The sequence below is a fragment of the Haliotis rufescens genome, unplaced genomic scaffold (assembly GCF_023055435.1).
Source record: "Haliotis rufescens isolate VD_foot unplaced genomic scaffold, xgHalRufe1.0.p SCAF_7, whole genome shotgun sequence".
NCBI classification, from domain to species: domain Eukaryota; kingdom Metazoa; phylum Mollusca; class Gastropoda; order Lepetellida; family Haliotidae; genus Haliotis; species Haliotis rufescens.
The window spans coordinates 19,200,768-19,221,070 of NW_025964361.1; the positions used below are offsets into that span (position 1 = coordinate 19,200,768).

Below are 20,303 nucleotides of genomic sequence, written 5' to 3' on the forward strand. Positions count from 1 at the left end.
ACATCACTACCGGTGACCGACTTTTACAAAAGGGCGTGTTCACTGACAACAGTACCAGACGTGTCCTTCCTTGCTCGCAACCCACGCTCTACCATGAGAGATATCGCTCTATCTTTACCGAGGGAGTTAGTTGCCATCCTGGAGCCCTTGCTGGCTTACAGGGTTGGGGACTACTCTCTCCGGACTTCGTACAAGTCCAACTCTTCCACCCTCTCCATCTCCTTTGACCTAGGTCAAAGGAAAAGGCCTCTGGTCAAAGCTCCGGCCAAGACCAAGCCAAAGGAGAAGAAGACCCCGGCCCCTACCCCTGCTGCACCACGCCCGGTACAGAAGGCCAGGCCGCCCACAGTGAAAAAGGCTCCACCAGTCGCCCCAATGGAGACACAGGAGAGCCTTCCCACCACCCCTCCACCCCCGACAGCTGCATTGGAACTCGCTCCCCTCGAATCCAGAGGGGAGGAGCCCTTTCGCACGCCGGAAGGGACTGGCCATGGAAGGAAAAAGAGAAAGAGGAGAAGTATCTCCTCCCCCGACTCTCCACCCCTCCCATCACCACCAGCCTGCAAGACCACGGAAACCCAGACCGCCACACCACCAGGCCCCTCCCTCAACACCAGCCAAGTCCAGACCGACCCGGTCCCGGATCAAGATGTTGAGGTCGACCACCGTGTCCACCTTGCACAGCAGGCAGACCTCATTCAAACCACTTTTTCACATTATTATTATTTTTTTTTTAAACCCAAACCCCACCCAGCCAAACCCACCCCCCTAGATTAAATTTGTAGGTTTACTTTATTTACATTTTTTGGGGTCGCACTTCTTATTTATTCATTACGCTTTTTTTTCCTATTTAGTATAAGTGCTTCCCCGTGTGCGAGATACGCTAAAGTGTAATTTATTACATGCGGAAAGCGCACGTTAAATCCCCGAAAATCCAATCCAATCCAATCCGACAACAGTACGCGGGATTTCCAGAGGAGGATTATCGTTGATTGAGGGATCGTATACACATAAATGTTTCACGTAAGTAATCAGAAACATTCTGACAATCTGCGTACTGTTATTTGTTTACCATGTTTTCCAATGTAACAAAGAGAACTATTCAGAAATGCAGAAAACTACCGTCATCGTTGTGCGTGATTCAGCGTCAGTCATCGCGTCATACAGGACGGAAACTTTTACGGCTTCTGTGCAAAAATTAGACGAAAGTACCTCTAAAAATGCTACACAGTGTAAAATCTGAATTTTGCTTTGTTTACATTTCAGCAAGTACAGTTTTCCGAGCACAGTTTTCGTTTCCATACCTAATTTATTTCGCATGATTTCACCTAGATAATTTGCATTGGTGACAAAGACCATTTATCCATTCACTGGACAAAATATCATCCATTCCAAAAAATCCAAAACTTGGAAATACCACCATTCAAATTAGAAATATGACCATTCCAATATTTGGCAAGGTCATATTTCCAAGCTTGGATTTGTTTGGAAATGTTTGGATACAACATGTCATCATCATATCTGTTAAACGTTGTACAACTTTTGACCTTATGTGAGATTAGTAATGACATGAAAGTAAATAATTAAGAGTATTTTGGCACTATGTACCACGAAAAGACCAAATCATGAGCAAATTTAACTAAAAGAATTTCTGTCATTTAAAGTGGCTACTCTTTATATTTAATTTCTTATCTTCCTTGTCTATAATCATATGACATTGACTTTGAACTTTGAACAATTAAACAAATATTTTGTTTTCCCATACTGAATTACGGTTGTCGTAGAACAAAGACCGTTTCGAGAATATAGAGGGCCTCATTATTATAATTTGAACTAATATACATATGTACATAATAGTACTAGGTATAAATGAATTTTGATAAGTGTTCGTACAAGAATATGAACTTCGAATTATCTCGGAATTATGCGCAACACATAGGGCTGGAAATTTTATAATTGTTCTGGAACTATCTGACGGTAATTCAAAACAGGGAACAAGATTTCGTCAAATGAATCATTGAGCCAAGAATGCAACGATTTAAATGCTGACAAAATGAATGAACATATCTGGAACAGAGTAGACTGTTCATGCGGACAATTATATGCTTCGTCTATTGCCAATGAAGTTTATCACCCCATGTTATAGCATTTGTTTCATATAAAAGATAGAAGCCAAATAAATGGGACAATTAGTTGTTATGAATTAGCTTTACCTCTGTGACATATCACGCAACTAAATGTGAATATGTTTATCAAATAATCAATTACAGTAATTAACCTAGTGTCCTTATTTATACACAATTTAATTACGTATTGGGGTACAATATATAATACACATATACACGGAATGATTTCTTATTTTGTCAATTTAATCATAACCCAAATCATACAAATCAAAATGTGAAAGTAGTGACTAACTTTATTATCAAGGGTATAAATACTCAATTGTATCTATTAATCCTAATAGTATAACAATAAACCCTGTGTATATACTGAGCATATTTAGATACATCCGGATCGACGACCGCAGCCATATAATCAATCAAGGAAAGTATATTAGATTGAATTACAAATGTGCTATCACTTAAACAAAATTTTCCGTTATCCACGTAAGCCTAAACCTGGGAGAAATAAAGTTCTGGTCTGTTCTGAAGACGCCGTCATGATTAGTTGGCGCCAGTCTAGACTGTCCAATCAACGTGAATATACAAACCGTGATGTTACTTGACCAGTTGATGACACCTGTCAAACTCAAAGTGCCCCTGGTCCTCCACCCACCATGTGTAATACTTGAGCGTACTTGATTGTTTAATTTGCAGTTATATCACTGTTAGGCTGAGTGATGAGAGAATACATTTTGTTGTTTTTGTTAACGATCGTTTCCATTTTCAACGTGGTAACCTTATAAGTGACTAACTTTTTTATCATGATGAAATGAAACATATTAAAATAATCAGAGCGACTGACGATCGCATTTTTCGCATAAATGTCATGCTAGCATTAATTTCATGATTTACTGAAGATAGATTTGAACATTTCTGAGCAACGATCATGTTTGGGTAAGCGAAGTAATCTTGTCTCCGCTTGCAATTGGATTCAGTTCCGAGATCGCAGCTTGACTGTTCCATACGGCCGAAAGGCGGCATCCATGTTGTTCACGCTCCGCTGATCACGGGGCCTCATTTGTCTGTATTCTGCTTATGAGCCGGGATACGCATGAAACACGGGTGTCAAAACGAATATATTTACAAATTATACGTACGGTCAATTAGCCAGTCCAAGAGACAATACCCTGGTTCTACCACCTTTAGGTGTAATTACGTCGCATGCCCCTGGTTCACGGTTCGTCTGATCTCCCGTCATAAAACCACGATGTTTATTTACCTGGAGCCTCCGACAGCGCCGACTTCCTGTGTACATGTACGTACATGGCAATAAATGGTTTGACAGTTGTGACGGAATCAATCAATAATTATTGACACGGTGATGTAATTAAAATTTGTCACTATTCACAACTCCTATTTTTCTTTTTCTATTATTCAGCTGTATTTTCGACCAGTTTTATATGTATAAACAATCTTCTCTTGTATTTATAAACCAAACCTAAAAACATTATATAAGAACAATTGTGTTTTTAAACCGTAAGTTTTCTATTAAAACAACCCTGCAAGTAAGATTTCAGCCGTAATATTACTTTAGTCACTCCACAGATTACACATCTTATATGCTGCAAACGCAGCGAATGTAATGCTACTACGTCACAGCTGCCTCGGTAATTAAGGGCTGGAATGTTTTTGTGAAGGCAGTTAGAGCAGACGAATTTCCCCCCTCGCTGTATAATGACGGTCGCTAACCATATATGTGTATTTTTCGTGTTTTTGGCTTGATTTGATTGTCCTTTGGTGAAAACAAATGTTCAATTGTGAAAGCAAACCCTTTTCCCCTGAACGTTAAAAGACAGCTGACTTTGTTTTTGTCTGAAATATCAACGCTAGAGTCGTTTATATATTCGGAAATCCATATTATGGTTAATATATATAATATAATATGGACAATGGTAACATTCATTATCACAGTTTAAGTGCTATTCACAAATGTATGTAAATCTACTTCGTAGATGAATGAAGCATGGCAATAAATGTATGCATCTGATTCTTCATTTGTTCTGTATTCTTTGACGAGAATGAGTTTCGTTAATGATGATCACTCTCACAGATTTTTTGATAAGAGGATAGGACTTTAACTGGAGAATAGTTATGAAAAATATATATATAAGTATAGGCGGTCTGTGCACATGTGGTGAAACTGATACCTCATTGATTTGCTAATCGGGACTTGGAAATCATAGTCTGTCATTAAATTGATTTTAAAATATATGGTTTTGACTGTAGTACGTCCTGACATCATAATATTATGTTGTAAACAACTTATCTTATCTTATGTTAAGTAAAACAATTATTGATAACTTCCTGAATTCTAATTGTTCAATGAACAGAATTATTCACAGCTCTGGCGTGAGACAACAATAAATTAGATGTTACCTAAGATTGTCCATTTTATTATCTTAGGCACATGTTGGCGCACTTACATGTGAGCCGTCTAGACGACTGTCTGTTTTGTAATTAAATGGCAGCTGCCATCCAGCCGAATACTTAATCTTGAGACCTATTAGTTGTCTCAGCACTACACAATCAGCAATCTAAAAAACAACACAAAATCCTCATCCTAACCGACTCCCTCAGTTGACTACAAGCCCTCAAAAATAAAAACACTAAAAACCACCCCAAACTAATAAATCAAATACTCAATAGCTCAAACAACTTAACTAGGGCAGGTAAACAAATAGTTCATTTGGACCCCCGCCCACGCAGGAATCTTTGGAAATGAAAAGGCAGATAAAGCAGCAAAATTATCCCTTAAACTCCCAGAAATAAGCTTAAACTTACCCAGCTCAAAATCAGAAATCAAAAGTCTCACAAACCAAAAATCCACAAAAAATGGCAAAATATATACCAAAACTTAAATAGCCAAATCAGGAAAGTACTAAATAAAACCCTAAATAAACCAAAAATACTACACCCATCCAAAAAAATCGACAGAATAATTACTAATCAACAAACAGGCCACACCAAACTAAATAATCACCGTAAAATAGCTAATCTACACACAACAGGAAACTGCCCACATTGCAAACAACAAGAAACACCAGAACACGTACTCATTCACTGCACACACTACCAAACACACCGAACAACACTACAGACCACCCTAAATCTTAAAACCGGACTTACACTAGAATCAATCCTAAATCCACAAAATAAATTAGAAAATTCAAAGCCTTAGGTTTATACCTAATTAAAACAGGACTAATTAGTCGCATTGAAACCCCAAATTAAATAATAAAACCAAAACTACCTTATCTAACAACCACCCAAACACACACAGCTCCCTTAGTTCGGCCCCCACCCTTTTTGGAAACACATTAAATGGCCTGGCCGGGCCCGTGTGCGACATACGCTTGCAGTCGGAAAGCGCACGTTAAATCTCCAATATAAGTCAGTAAGTAAGTGTCTTTTCGAGTCAAGTGCGGGTCTCTCTCTCACCTTAGGGAGAATGCGACTGTAAAAGCCCCTCGCTAGACAGACAAGTAGTGAATGTTTGAGATAAATTTATTATTTATTATATATAGTTTAAACTCAATAAATAATTCATAGTCTTTTTATTGTTCAAATTACTGATAAAACATATTTTAACTTGTTCCTTCTAACCATATTTCCAAACAATTCCAAACAATTCCAAGTCATTCCAAACATTTCCTGTGTTGGAAATATGTTTGGAAATGTTGGCATTCCAATTTTGGATTTTCTGGAAAGATCGATCTTTCCAAGCTTTGGAAAGTTTGGAATGAGCGATCTTTCCAAAGCATTCCAACGTTCATTCCAAATTGGAATGGACGCTATTTGGTCTTGTGATTGTTTCGAAAATGTATGAGGAATTCAGGGATGCATGTATAGCAGCTGAGTTTGAAATATACCTGATCGAATAGGCGTCTCATAACCGGCATTTTGTAAACACAATCCAATCCAATATGGCGGAACGTACACTTCGGCGTTCGTGTATGCGTATTTTCCAAAACATTCTAAACGATTCTCGGCTTATCAGCGACGTTTCAGAATTATCATTAGTGATTTGGTACCCGTGATCGCTAATATGCTATTTTTCTACTTTAATTATTCGAGTAAATATCCGATATTTAGATTTCTAAACCCACAATAAATATTCATATAACGCCGTGAATTATGAATGGGCGAGGTTTGCAATATGTCTAATTTTCAGAAGTCACTTTCAGTAATTTTGAATTGCCTTAAATGACAGTAAATGATAAACAGAAGGGGGAATTCAAAACTGTTGCACCTGAAGTGTATTAGTCTGCGTGATGTATTTTGAATTTTATTCGATTTCGAAGTGAGGGTTGAAGAGGAGGGACATATGTGTCGCTGTGGCATCCAGGGAGTTTACACTCTGAAAAAACCCGATAATATTGACATAACAACAGATAATGTAACTGATAATAATACCAAACAAACTCGCAGACTAGGACGAGTTTGTTTATTTTTATTATTAATTACACGGTCCTGTTGTTCACTACAGACGTAGGTGAACATTCGACTGAAGCACGAGCAACTTATGAATGACTTACACTCAGGAAAGTAGTCAGTCATCATCTGACCTCAGGTCATCACCATGGAGTAGCCAATTACGGGCCTGGAATTCGATCTCACACATATGTTTGATACCAGTTATCTCAAATGGGTTTCTCACCCACAGGTGTGTAAAGAAGTAGAATGTACAGGATACATCGTACTATATGAGGAAGACAAGACACTGTTATCTGTCGGCTGTTGTGTGTGCAATTGTTTAATATACATCCCTTGCAATTGTCACCAACTTAACAATTATTTGTGTAAATAACGTTTTGAAAATTAAAAGGTTTGCGAATTTAACATGTCAAGATTATTTACAACAGCCAGAATAGTTATACATTGCAAATCCGTTTTTAGACACTGTGCGACTATTGAGAGTGCCTTTTTTGTGAGGCGTGACTTGTACGTCCTATTGTTAAGAAATAAATAATTTGCAAGCGCTTCTCTGGCATTTGATTGGCTAACCAAGCAATATTATTTTGCGTTTATATTTCCATAAACCGAACAAAATAGGCCACATTCACTTAGAAACTAGTGTTTCCTGATTGGCTGATAATAGAATGGGCAGGGCTGAACGATGTCACTGATTTCTTAATGTTGTCTACAGTATTTTGTGCGAATCATTTAATAAGACGTCTGTGAAGTAACTGTTGTTGACTATATTTATTTATAAGAATATTCTTCAAACTGTTTTGCGTTTATGGAAATATATTAACGTAAAAACCGGTGTGCACATTTTGCGTAGATCGACTACGCGAATTTACGCAGTTTGTACACAGGTATTTACGTTTACACCTCCACAATAAAGTTTGTACTACCCCAATGTGCCGGAAATTGAAATACCGATTGCCTAAATGATTGAGACAAATGCGTTTAAAACAGAATACAAACACCACTGACGAGAGTGGTTTGGGGTTAGATTCATCAGTATTTATTATCCCGAACAGTATGTAATATTAGCGCAGTAATAAAAAGGGTTAAATTGTATGTTTCCCTATACATTTAGCTCATTTAAATTACATAAGACTAAATATTCCACAAGTGCATTGTGGGACCAAGGCTTATACATGAATATGTCGTAGGTTATTGATAGTTTAGCTGTTTTACGTCGTAAAGGTCGAAACTCATATTTCCCCTATGAATGTCAGCAGACAGAAGCAACTGCCCGCCATGTAGGAAACATACAGGACACCAACTAACGTGAATCGACGGCATGGGCAAAGGGATCGGACATAAAATGACGTCCCCATGGGACGAACATGGTGGATGAAGAGCAACAGCCCTGGTGTTATTTGCCTGTTGTATGTTGTTAAATGCCCAACGCTGAGCAACAGCAACTGTGGTTATTTAACACTACAGTTTGCACACATTTAGGACAACCCCATGGATGGCTTGTATCATTAATAAAGGTCTGCTCAGACAAGTTTTTCCGCTGAGATCCTAAAACAGACTAGCTACCTGTCAACCGAATTTTCACTGAATTCGAAGGCTAACACGTCAAAGAACATCTCAAATTCCACATGATTAAAATGATGCCATTTTATGGCAACACTTAAACAAAATGACAACATAATGAGATTTCTACCTTAAGACAAGTCGGTTTCCTATTAATACAGCGACGAACAAAACATCAGATCGTTAACGTCAACCATGTTGAATTCCAAAAGTGGCATTAACCAGACAATTCTCCTCTGATGTACAGATGAAAATAATCATCAATTTCCTACCCTCCAGTGTATAATATGGGAACTCATAAACCCACGGTTCTAGTAGGCCGTTTAGCTTGCAATGAAATCTGAATGAATAGAGGTACTTGTGCGGGATATCGATTGATGTGTTTAATCAAAATATCAAGATCTTCTCCATTATGAATTTCATCTCAAGTCCATTTTTGCCGTAATAATTCCGAAGAGTATAGGTTTCCTCAACAAACTATGCATTGAACTGACAGTAAAATAAGACAAAACGTCAAAGTGGATTCTTTCGTCTCTCAGACAGATCATCCCAAAACAGAAGGATTGCAATCATCGCTGTACGGTTGCATACTGTATGAGATAAGTAGAAAGTGTGAGATGTCAGAACGCGCCATCTGAATTCCGTACGTTATTAACTATTTGTCCAATATGAATTCATTTACTCACACGTGTAAACTATACCAGATTCAAGTCACAGGTAGATATAGTTCATAACAACCATTTCGTCGAAAGTTGTAAGGGGTTCAGTAGTCTTAGACACCGGGATTCGCTGTGCAGAATTGCTTCCCCTTGATCCTAATGATTATGACCCTTGGTTTGTTTGGAACATGTCCGTGCTCATGGATTTCGTGACCAACTTGTCATCCCGAGACAATCCGGGTGGCGACTCGTGTCTCTTTCGTGGCCATTGTAGGAACTTATCGTCTTCGAGCAATCATGCATAGAAAAAATATAATCAACTTGTAGCAAATCCGCAATTACTTTGTAAGTACATATGGATACTATGTAAATAAAGTACGACAGCAGATTATAACCACTTATTCAGTATGGCGAAACGGGTCACTTGTATCCCGGAAAATGATAGCTAGTTCCAGACGTCCAAGTGCTGTCGGAACTAAGGGGCACTACCTCAGGACTGCCAATCCTTAGGAACATTGTCAAGTGGCAGGAACTAATGTCCTGCTAATGTCGCTTTCTGCACTTTGCTCTAGTACACAATGTCCCACGCGCTAGGATCCAATGTCCGCACCAAACAAAACTAACATGGACGTGACTTATGATCATGTGTGCGAGTTAGATGCACCTGTACCCGGGATGATGTTTATGATCCGGCACGGGCCGTTGGAGAACACAGACACAGGCAGATGATGATTATGCGTTTATTAGCATGGGGGTGGCTGCTGTTGAAGAAATAATCTGAAGAAAAGAACATATTATTCCTCCTCAACAGCAGCAGCACATGAAGTCATATATTTGCAGATTTACAGGTATTTATCTTAAATGTAGAAGTACAAAGCCATTTTGTAACCATAATAAAACTATTAGTAATTTAACATTAAAGTTATATGACACTTGAAAAAGCACATGGGCCAAAATGGACCATGTGGTTAATTATTTTACAAACTAGATTGATAATATTAATTTCATTTACTAATTTAATATTACTTTAAATGATATTATATATGTTATTCAATTTAGTTCAGCACCCTTACATAGATATTAATTTCTGACAGAAGCAGATGAAAACAGATTGAAAAGTGGCCATTCCATACCTGAAGAAAAGTACATATCCTTCCTCCTCAACAGCGGCACATGAAGTGAAGAGGAAGTCAGGTATGGAAGGAAGCTACCTGTAGAGGACCAGGGTGGCCAATTAGAAGACAGATTGCATTAAGCATCAAAGGAAGTGCTTTATGCAAGATATAAATAGACTGAGGGAAACCCTGCAGGTGTAGAAAAATGTCTAAAGATGGACAGAAGGTTGAAGGTGAAGATTCCCAGAGACTGAAAATAAGGATGTCATGTACTTTAAAGAGTTATTTACTGACATGCAACTGTAGACAAGAAAAACAATGAACATTAGGATGATGATGATGTATGAATAATGGTGTAAATACCAATAATATGATAAAGGTAACAACCTACCCTGCTACACACCCATCACATCACGTGGATTAGTGCGTGGTTGATAATACACAGAATACAAACAGGTGACTTGTTTTTCGGTATGACATTTGTCTATCTGAACTCGATGTTGAACAGATCTACAACACAATGTTTCTACTGTTTACTACCCAGGCATGAATTATTGAGAGAGAGAGAGAGAGAGAGAGAGAGAGAGAGAGAGAGAGAGAGAGAGAGAGAGAGAGAGAGAGAGAGAGAGAGAGAGAGAGAGGGAGACTTTACTAGTCCAGACTGATGTCGCTGATCATCTTCTGATGTCTTTTGGTATGGCCACTAGTAATTATTTACAGTTGCCTGTTTGTCCACTTATCAATCTATTAGTTCCCCGATACAACAAAGTGTCACCTCGGTAACCGTTTACTTTTACTTTGGTACGAAAAGTGTTTACTTGCGCGATGTTTCAGATTATTGGCCCAAAGACCTATGGCAGTGATATCTCAACTTTGTAATACATTTTTTTTTATCGATTTGAGAAAGTTAAGATTCCGAGTTGGGAGCTGACTTGAAAGAAGACAAGGTTAACAATTTAGAGTTTGAACAGATAGAGGGATGCTAACTGTGTATTATGGAGTAGATCACACGTTGTTGACACTCGGAAAGAACGAAATGTTCATCAGCAACATTCTGGAATATCAATAAACAGACAAAACCATATTGAAATAAACTAATCTTCACGATGGTAACCCACAAGGTTCTCCTAAATCGTCTACACTGTAGAACACACACCATAGGTTTATAAGCGAAGCTGAGTATAATTTGTGATTGATAATTTGAATTTACTCCCCTAAAACAACGTTGTTACCGTTGTTACTGGATGAATTCGGCAAATAATGATTTATGTTTCTAGCTTTTTTAAGTAAATAAAATGAAGCTTTTCTTGTATTCTCTGCCAAGATCAAATAACAATACTCTTTCGGAATGAAACAACCGTTTTGACGGCCACTTCACCGCGGAAGCAAACATCAATTAAAAAGTAAGACTTTATCGAATATTGTCAATGGGAATTTTGAAATAATGACATGTGCAAATGTTAGTAGGTGAATGAGTATGGTTTTACGCTAGAAATTGTCCTAGACATTGTATCCATCGTGGTGAACGTGCAAACTAAATGTAGTTGTGTTACGTCCATATTCTTATTTCTAAAGGTCACTTGGGAAATGTACCAATTTGCTACTATCAGACCTCTCACTGTGTATATAGTTATCAAAGTTCAGTACTCGGTGGGTAGCCCACGCAAGGCAATTAGAATCGGGAAAGGTATTTGTCAAACGTGCAATCTTTAATGATTGGAATCAATACCATTATAACCGTTCTATGTTCCGAAAATATACATAGATGGGGTCTACAAGTTTGTCTGATGCTGAGATTTGAAGCAAGTTGTCACTTTGGCGCCATTTGCACCTAAATACAATACCAGAGAATGACCTTTTCTGCTATAACCAATTATACTCTCAATGGCATGGCGAAAGTCAATTAACTTCTTGTGAGTCGCCTATAGCAATTAGAATGAAAACTGATGCAACGACGATCTCTCCACCATGACACTTATAATGGTTTGCCCCCATGTAAATTGTAATGACGTTTTATAGTAATAAAAAGTTTAAAAAGTTACTTTTTTATAAAGATCAAAATTGCAGTAGGTTGAAGCTTATAGAAATATGCATTGCCCATTAATGGAGACAGGAATGGCATCATAGTATAGGAATCGTGAGAACCCAACTAATGTCAAACAGTCAGTAATAAGTATATATACATACATCATGCTTCAAAGACAAATCATTAAACCGTTGAAGAATATCTTAAGAAAAAAATAAAATTATTCTCGCCCATAAGAGGTTCGTTCACTGCTAGTATATATCTGGAATACTTTTAAAGGGGACGTTAAAAACAATTCACTCACTCACACAATAATTAATACACAAGTGGTAAAAGATAAAAATGGAAACCAAACATTCTATGTATCTCACTTAATTCCTTTTCAACATTTAGTAACATTTATTTTTCATAATTCCATCTCAATGTAAGTCGAAATGATCTTTTGGCCGGATCCTAGTATCCACTACGCTAATTACAGGGCTACAATACACAATATACATCAAACGGTTCAGACGTATACCAGGATTAATGAAAGGATTGCCGGGAGTGCAGGTCGTTGCAGGACGGAAGATAACACATGGTTTAAACCCTCGAGACCCCAGAAGAGATTTCTCCTGACGTGTTTGGTTGATTGATGTAACAACTGTTCCTACTCATAGTTAGACACTGCACTCAAGAGATGGCCAGTCTTGTTGGTGAGGTGGTCCCAAGGGTCCCCAGTAACACTGCTACTCAGCTTGCGCTAACATATTACACACGTACACTTGTACACGTCAACAACCTGTAGATGCCAGGGGTGATGTAGTCAGTGGATATTATCTCCGATCCTCAATCACCATGACAGACTGATGGTTAGTATTTCCACTGCTAATTTAACCCATTAAATACTCTCCAAAAAGTATGAGATCATGAAATATGATTTGCAGACTTTAGAGCAGGCTTCTGTAGACATAAAATGTCAATGAACAGTCTCTCACAGGGCGTCCTAGGCCAACAACATAGGCTCAGGAACGACTTATAAAACCTGGAAAAGAAAAACGATCACTAACAGCTAATCAAATCGCCGTTCACTTGCGTTTTGACTTTCAAGACGACAACGCTCGTGTCCACCGGATACGTATCTTAACTGACCAGCTCAAGCAGCAAAATATCACCAGACTGGATATTACCTCAGAAGAGCACTTCTAAGACATGATCAGGAGAAGTATACGCCGGCGTCAAAGGCCACGCGCTACGTTAGTCGAACCGGTCCAGGCGTTGCACGAGGAGTCATTGGAAGATTGATTCGGACGCTGCCAAGTGTAAACGAATGCATGACCAATCGTGGGGGATAGACCTATTATTGACGTCATATTTAGCTAAATAGCACATCGTAACACACATCTTTTTCTGGAAGGTGGTTGAAAGTTCTTGATGACGTCATCGCCGTCACTTGATTATCTTGGCTTATGTATCCAATACCCATTCAAGCATGATGACGTTTATCAAGATTAAATAAAAAAATAAAAGCGACAAAACCCTTTTCATATTCATAAGTAATATCTGCTGTAATCCGTCTGTTTAAGGAGCATGTGTTTATGAATCACTATCAAATAGTAGTGATACCAGGAGTTCTCGAAAAGGTGAGACTATCCTGCCCCACCGGTAGAATTCGTCACAAACACGCGCAAATCAAGTCTATTGTTCACCTAAAAACAATGGAACATACGGTACAAGGCTAAATAGGGTATTGCATCCAACATCAGTTTTGTCACGGATACGTTAAATTTGGAAACGTCCTCCAAATGTCTCCATAAGACGTTTTGAAAGCTTTTGTGGCCTTGGAAGTTGTAACCTTGATCAAGCAACTTTGAAATATTGGTAGAGAGAGCACGCTCGATTGTACCTCAAAGTTGTGAAATAAAGACACCAAGATCTGGATTATTGCTCGACATAAAGTTAAAGTTGACTATCGGAAAGAATAAGTCATCCCTCTTTTTGTCACTCTGAATCCTTATGCATAGATCTAAATATCAAACAGACGAGGCGATCTCACTGGTCTCCTTTATTTCTAGTTCGGGCGAGTATCTCAGTGGCAGGGAATTGGTTGTATCAGATACACCATTACACCCGAATATCAGTTAAACCTCTTGTCCAATATTTTGACTTGTCCAATCCGAGTAGAAATTTTGATTTTTATGCATAAAGAAACACATCAGTAAGGAGGTGAGTACATTTAGTGCCATTGAGGATGCCTACTTCTTACCTAACTGTCTTGGCCCCAACTTCTACATACATAGATGTTATCAATGAGGAAGTCCAGCATTTTACATAATATTATTATTTTCGAAGTAAACTTCAGATGGCATTTACTTTCATCATTTACAAATTGTCCTGAACCTCTGAGGATATCTCCCTTTGTACGGATTTTTATTGAGCTTTGGAACCCAGTACACAAGAGGAATGGGGTGAAGTAACAACCTGATAGTAGTAATGCTTGGTTGGTATATTCTTTCCGCAATTAACATACTAGCCTTTTATGCGGCATTTATGTGATATGCCACAAGCTGTTTGATTAAACAATTAATGGATAAATGCTTATTTATAATGATTATGCTAGTTGAAGCCTTGTAAAGCAGCCACGATTATGAGTCTTTATGTTTCATATCCACACACGATAAAAGATAACACATTCATTCGGAGCCGGTGACACATTTTATATTTAACAGTACGCTTATTAATCCAAGAACTGAGTCTGTTAATTCAACCATTCAATCACGTATGCTTATATGAAGCTGGAAATTGTGGAACTATTTGCTTCTTCGATTGACCAGACTAAACCACAAGGAAGTATACGTAACCGGTTATTACGCCGGTAATGAATCCTGAGTTGAATAAATCAGTTGAACTCCAGTGATGTAAATTTACCTGCATACCACCTGGAATGAGGCAATTGGAGAATCAAGAATAATACTGATAACATGCTTAAAATTGTGTAGACATAATTGCCTGTTGATTATTGTTTATTACAACATGAAGTTCCAAACAATAATCTTGATTCTTTATTCTTTTCTTATTCTTGTGTTTCATGTACAAACATTAGATTGACTGTAAGAGATAGAAAGGATTTCATTGAGTATATGACTTTTGAATTTCCTTAATTAACACATTAACTTCATAATACAGCAGGAATACTAGGTAGGGCTTGTTTACTTTACAACGGCATGAACATTTAACAGTAAGGTAAATTACAACACAAACCTGGAAATTGCACTAAGTACATAATAGTCCAATAAAATGTACAGAAACAATGCCTTAACTGCACTAAATAAACAGGAAGCTTAATATTTCATATACCTTCATAACTTTAGGCCATGAGAATATTTGTGAACAAAGTTGAAGTCTAGGGTGTATTTCCATGAGCCAAGTCTAAATCAGCCACAAACCCTCAATTATGAAGAATTAGGTTACTGTGTATGGTAGAAATTAAGAAGATGCATTTATAAACACATTCTTATTTATGAATTTTCAAATGAGTGAATAAATGTGCCTTACCATTACTTTAGACCTCACTGGCTCCTAGCATGACTTCCTCATGCATGTTGCTTAAAGCACATGGTGACATGACCACACCAATCTGTGCTTATCTCCCTTCTTATTAAGGTTGATGTAAAATTGGCACATGATAAAAAAATTAAACATAACATTCAAACCCAGGAAATTAAAACCATAACAATTATTTAATATTGTATACAGCTGTTGTTATATGTAATACATAATTTGTGGAAATTCTAGAAACCAGATTTCATACCTCCTTAACCAATTAAGCTATCATAATTGATGGAAAATAGAAATAAACATTTTGATCATTACATACCGGTCTCCTAATTGTACAATCAGAAAGTAACAATTACAAAACACAGTACTAAAATGGTCAAAACTTCTCTGGATTTTTAAACATTCTATAATGAAAAGACCTGAAAACAACATAATTTGTTTGTTTGTTTGTTTGCAATATCGCCGCACTCAGCAATATCCCAGCTATATGACGACGGTCTGTAAATAATCGAGTCTGGACCAGACAATCCAGCGATTGACATCATGAACATCGATCCACGCAATCGGGAAACGATGACATGCATCAACCAAGTCAGCGAGACTGACCACCCGATCTCGTTAATCGCCCCTTACAACAAGCATAGTCGCATCTTACGGCAAGCATGGGTTGCTGAAGATCCATTCTAACCCGGTTTTTCATGAACCTTATAAGAGTTATCAACTGCACTCTAAGTAGCCCAAATAAACCTTAAATGTAACATATTCACATTCTTTCACGATGTCTTTCAGAAGAAGTGTTCATTTTGATCCATGCACAATGACACACAATTTGTTTATAGGACGGACAAGCTCTGTTAAAGCTGTCCTCACACGCACGATACGTACAGATCCTTTTTTGCCCATCATGATCTCAATGACACGTCCTAGTGACCATGAATTATGAGGAGAACTGTCCGCCAGAAGAACAATGGCACATGATAAAAAAAATGAAACATAACATTCAAACCCAGGAAATAAACATCCTAACCATAACAATTATTTAATATTGTATACAGCTGTTGTTATATGTAATGCATAATTTGTGGAAATTCTAGAAACCAGATTTCATACCTCCTCAACAAATTAAGTTATCAGAATTGATTGAAAATAGAAATAAACATTTTGACCATTACAATTATCAATGATCCTTTTTGAGACAACAGCAATAATTAATATTGAATATGTGTTTGCTCTGTATTTAATTTCTGGTCACGTTAGGTGAGGTAACGTTATGATTACACGTGAAGTTTAAACAGCAGTAATATATGTTTTATACCGTCCATAAAGACAACTTTAAAAACGTTTTAGATATTTTAGATATTCTTTCACAGAATTTTCTGATGTTTCTTAATTAATTTATTCCATCCACCATAAACATAGTTCAAACGTTTTCGGCTTATTGAGATGCAGAATGGACTGTACGTTTATCAATCATGCCTGGGTGTAGTCTTTTTAGGCCTTCCTCTACCCACCCTCATCCAACCCCACCCGTTTGCCTATATCGCTCCATCAGTTGCTAAAATGTCTGTCAACTGGATTCTGTGAATGAGCAGCTTCGGTCATGCCTATTGCGCGCAATCTTTTCTTTTCCTTCCTTCGCGTAACATTTGAACGCATTACCTTCATTGTACCTGATCAATGAACCGTGTTGTTGTGACATGTATTGGCACATACCGTAAACCAGGATGTCTCACGCTCGACGGCATGCTTTATATGTGTCATGTGCAAAGTTTGAGCGAGTAACAAGTTGATTTTTCCGAAAACCTTAGACACAGCCCAAACGAAATCATAGTGATAACTGCATAAAAAACAAAGTCACTGTCGATTATTATTGAAAACAAGAAAAAAAACATCAACAAATGAAACTAACATCAAAGATGCTCAATTATATGCCAAGCCGTGTAGTTAAGTTTATTGTTTGTGAAGTCATATGAGTCGTATTATATACAAGTGTGTTATACAATTATCTTATATTTGCATTATGGAATTGGATTACATTACATTCCGTTCTATTTTTAAATATGATATACATATACTTTGACAGATGAAATATATTCTCAAATCTTTTACAATTAATTAATGACATCATGTCATGGACTTGCTTGTTTGTTAAACTTTACAATAGGTACGTGCATCAGTATACAGAGGACATTTATACAAAACATGCTTTTCATCTTCTATACATTTACATTCATTACCTATATTACTTTTACTTTTACATAAGTTTGGAACACTAAATGTATTGTATGCACTTCTAAATTTTAACCAGGCCTTTCTGTAATTAAATACATAAATATTTTGCACTTACGATTCAAACAGAAGTTCTGATTTCGTGGTTGAATAAAATACAAGTGATCGTTTATCTGTGAGAAGTGAATGCCAGTTTTGTTTCGCACAATCAAGAATACTTCGTTTCAGAACAAACATACATTATTCTTCTTCACCAAGTCCCAGGCATATCCAAACATGCCCAAAGCCGTTCTAAACACCAAATCTCTAATATAAGAAGCCCAGTTTACATGTTTCGTATCACAGGTATCGCGTAACATCCGATAACACTGATGCGGATGTCCATATGTGGGTATTGATGATTCACGTAACCAATGTTTAATAAGCGACGGTCCAATCTGCTTCTTCCAGGGGCGGTCGGGTAGCTAGCCTAGTGGTTAGAGCGTTCGATCGTCACGCCGAAGACGCCGTGATATTGCTGGAATATTGCTAAAAGCGGCGTAAAACCATACTCACTCACTCACTTATTCACGCTTCTTGCAGTCTTGTTCCTTGATCAATGTGCGCTACGACAACTAGTGACATGTAGAGACGGAGCCAAGCTACGGCGTTACCCTGTTGTTCCTAAACGGTCATTTACTTCTGAATTTTTTAAACTAGCACATATTTTGTAGTGATTATTTGTTAAAAATATCAACCTTTGTTAAGTGTTCAGCTAAAAAATTGCAAATGATTGATTGTAAATGTTACTTATATATCAACATTTCCTCTCCATTCAGATTTTTATAAACATTCTAATTTTTTTTTATAAGAATACCAAATGGAAATCTACCATCTATCAACCAGTTATTTGCACTATCCTGCTACAGCTTATATATCCTGACAACTGCATTATATGAAGTCAGTTTATTAGATATTAATATGATGTAGCAGATATGATATTAACATGTTTATAATCAAATATGTCATCAAAATATAAATTCAAAACACAACATTCATTCCATGTCTTAATGCATTTATTCATGTAACATAATGCAAGTAAAATCTAATACTAGTACACAAAGTTATATCAAATAAAATTAAAATATTGAGCAATGCAGATATGTATCGATGTAAAGAGAAACAAGAATAACATTATTTATTTGTTTGTGTGAGAATTTGAAACAAACATTATGAATGTGTTTTATTTATTGCAACCATCTGATCATTCTCAAAGCCAACACAATGTAGACACTGCAATGTTAAGACAATAATTGTGAATATTGGACATTAGTATGAATATATATTCTGTTTTTAATTTAAAAGATGAAAAATTGTAGTTGGTATAAGTGCCCTTGAATGTGTATTTAAACTAATATATATAGGCTCTTCTGTGTCCAACAATTTTCTAACATTGAATATTTTTAAAAAGCCATGAGAATATCTACGTTTTATTTTATTATCACAACACAAATGTATGACAGCAAATACAGCCACCATTCATCCATGCAATCGTTTTATGCACCATGCACGAATTAACCCTTACAACCACCAAAATAGTTTTCAGTGATTTCTATTTTCCTTTATTATGAACATGGTATAAGTAGATAACATTTAATAACTATCCCCCCTCACCCCCTCATTTGATGACGTCACAAGTGCACCTAGTAACCCCACGTGACTGATGACGTCACATAACCTTGACCTTGAGGGTGGGGGGTGTTGTCAACGTCATTGCCTCATTAATATGCAGAATAACTCATTAATATGCAAATGTATGCATGACGTCAAAGGTCAATTGGGTTAATAAAGGGTCAACTGACCAGATGCAATCATGCAATTAATGACTTGACCATTCGTTAACCGTAGAACACGGGATAGTAATGAATGTCCCTACATGGACATGATACTACGACCGGGGGTTGGGTTGGGTCTTGACTCACGCGGAATGGAATGTCATTGTGAGACCATTTTGGCGCGAGAACATGTGGTAAACATTTGAACCTTTTGCGTTGAAGACATTTCTCTGTGGGCATTCGGTAGCCGGCTATGTGTGGTAATATTAAAAAGCCCAGGAACAGGTTCATGTAGAAAGATCTCCCGATATTCAATTACGTAAATAAAGGGTCAACTGACCGTATGCAATCATGCAATTAATTACTTGACCATTCGTTAAAACGTAGAACAACACGTGTCTAAAAAACAAGATGGCGGACGTTGCCATGAACGCTCATGGGTGTCACGTGTCCTCGGTTTGAATCTCGCGCCTGACCTACAAGTCAGTTCTATGGGGCCCCCATTCCACATCTTAGGCTAAGTTGATCCATAAGTGCAATAACTCATTCATAGTCAAATATAATCATGACGTCACAGGTCAGAAAGAGTAATGAGAGGTCTGTTGTTCCAATGCCTGAATGCAATGTGTGAATGAGTTCATGAGAACAAAGTGTAGTAATGAGTGTCCCTATATGGAAGTGGCTACTACGAGGTTCAAATGTGATTCACGGGGGAAAGGAATGTCATTGTTAGACATATTCCATTGACGCATGTATTTCGTGTA

General features: G+C 37.3%; 1 protein-coding gene across 2 annotated transcripts in view; it reads right to left on the reverse strand.

The window, feature by feature from the left end:
* Window positions 1–20,303, reverse strand: part of LOC124113293 (glycine receptor subunit alpha-2-like) — a 110,526-nt gene that overhangs the window by 75,340 nt on the left and 14,883 nt on the right. Inside the window, exon 1 of one of the 2 annotated variants that reach the window (XM_046473591.2) lies at window positions 15,494–15,595. The exons of the other annotated variant lie outside the window; for it this stretch is intronic. The gene's annotated coding sequence lies outside the window, so the exon portion shown is untranslated. Of the gene's footprint in view, window positions 1–15,493; window positions 15,596–20,303 lie in introns of those variants that run through there. 2 annotated transcript variants of the gene reach the window in all.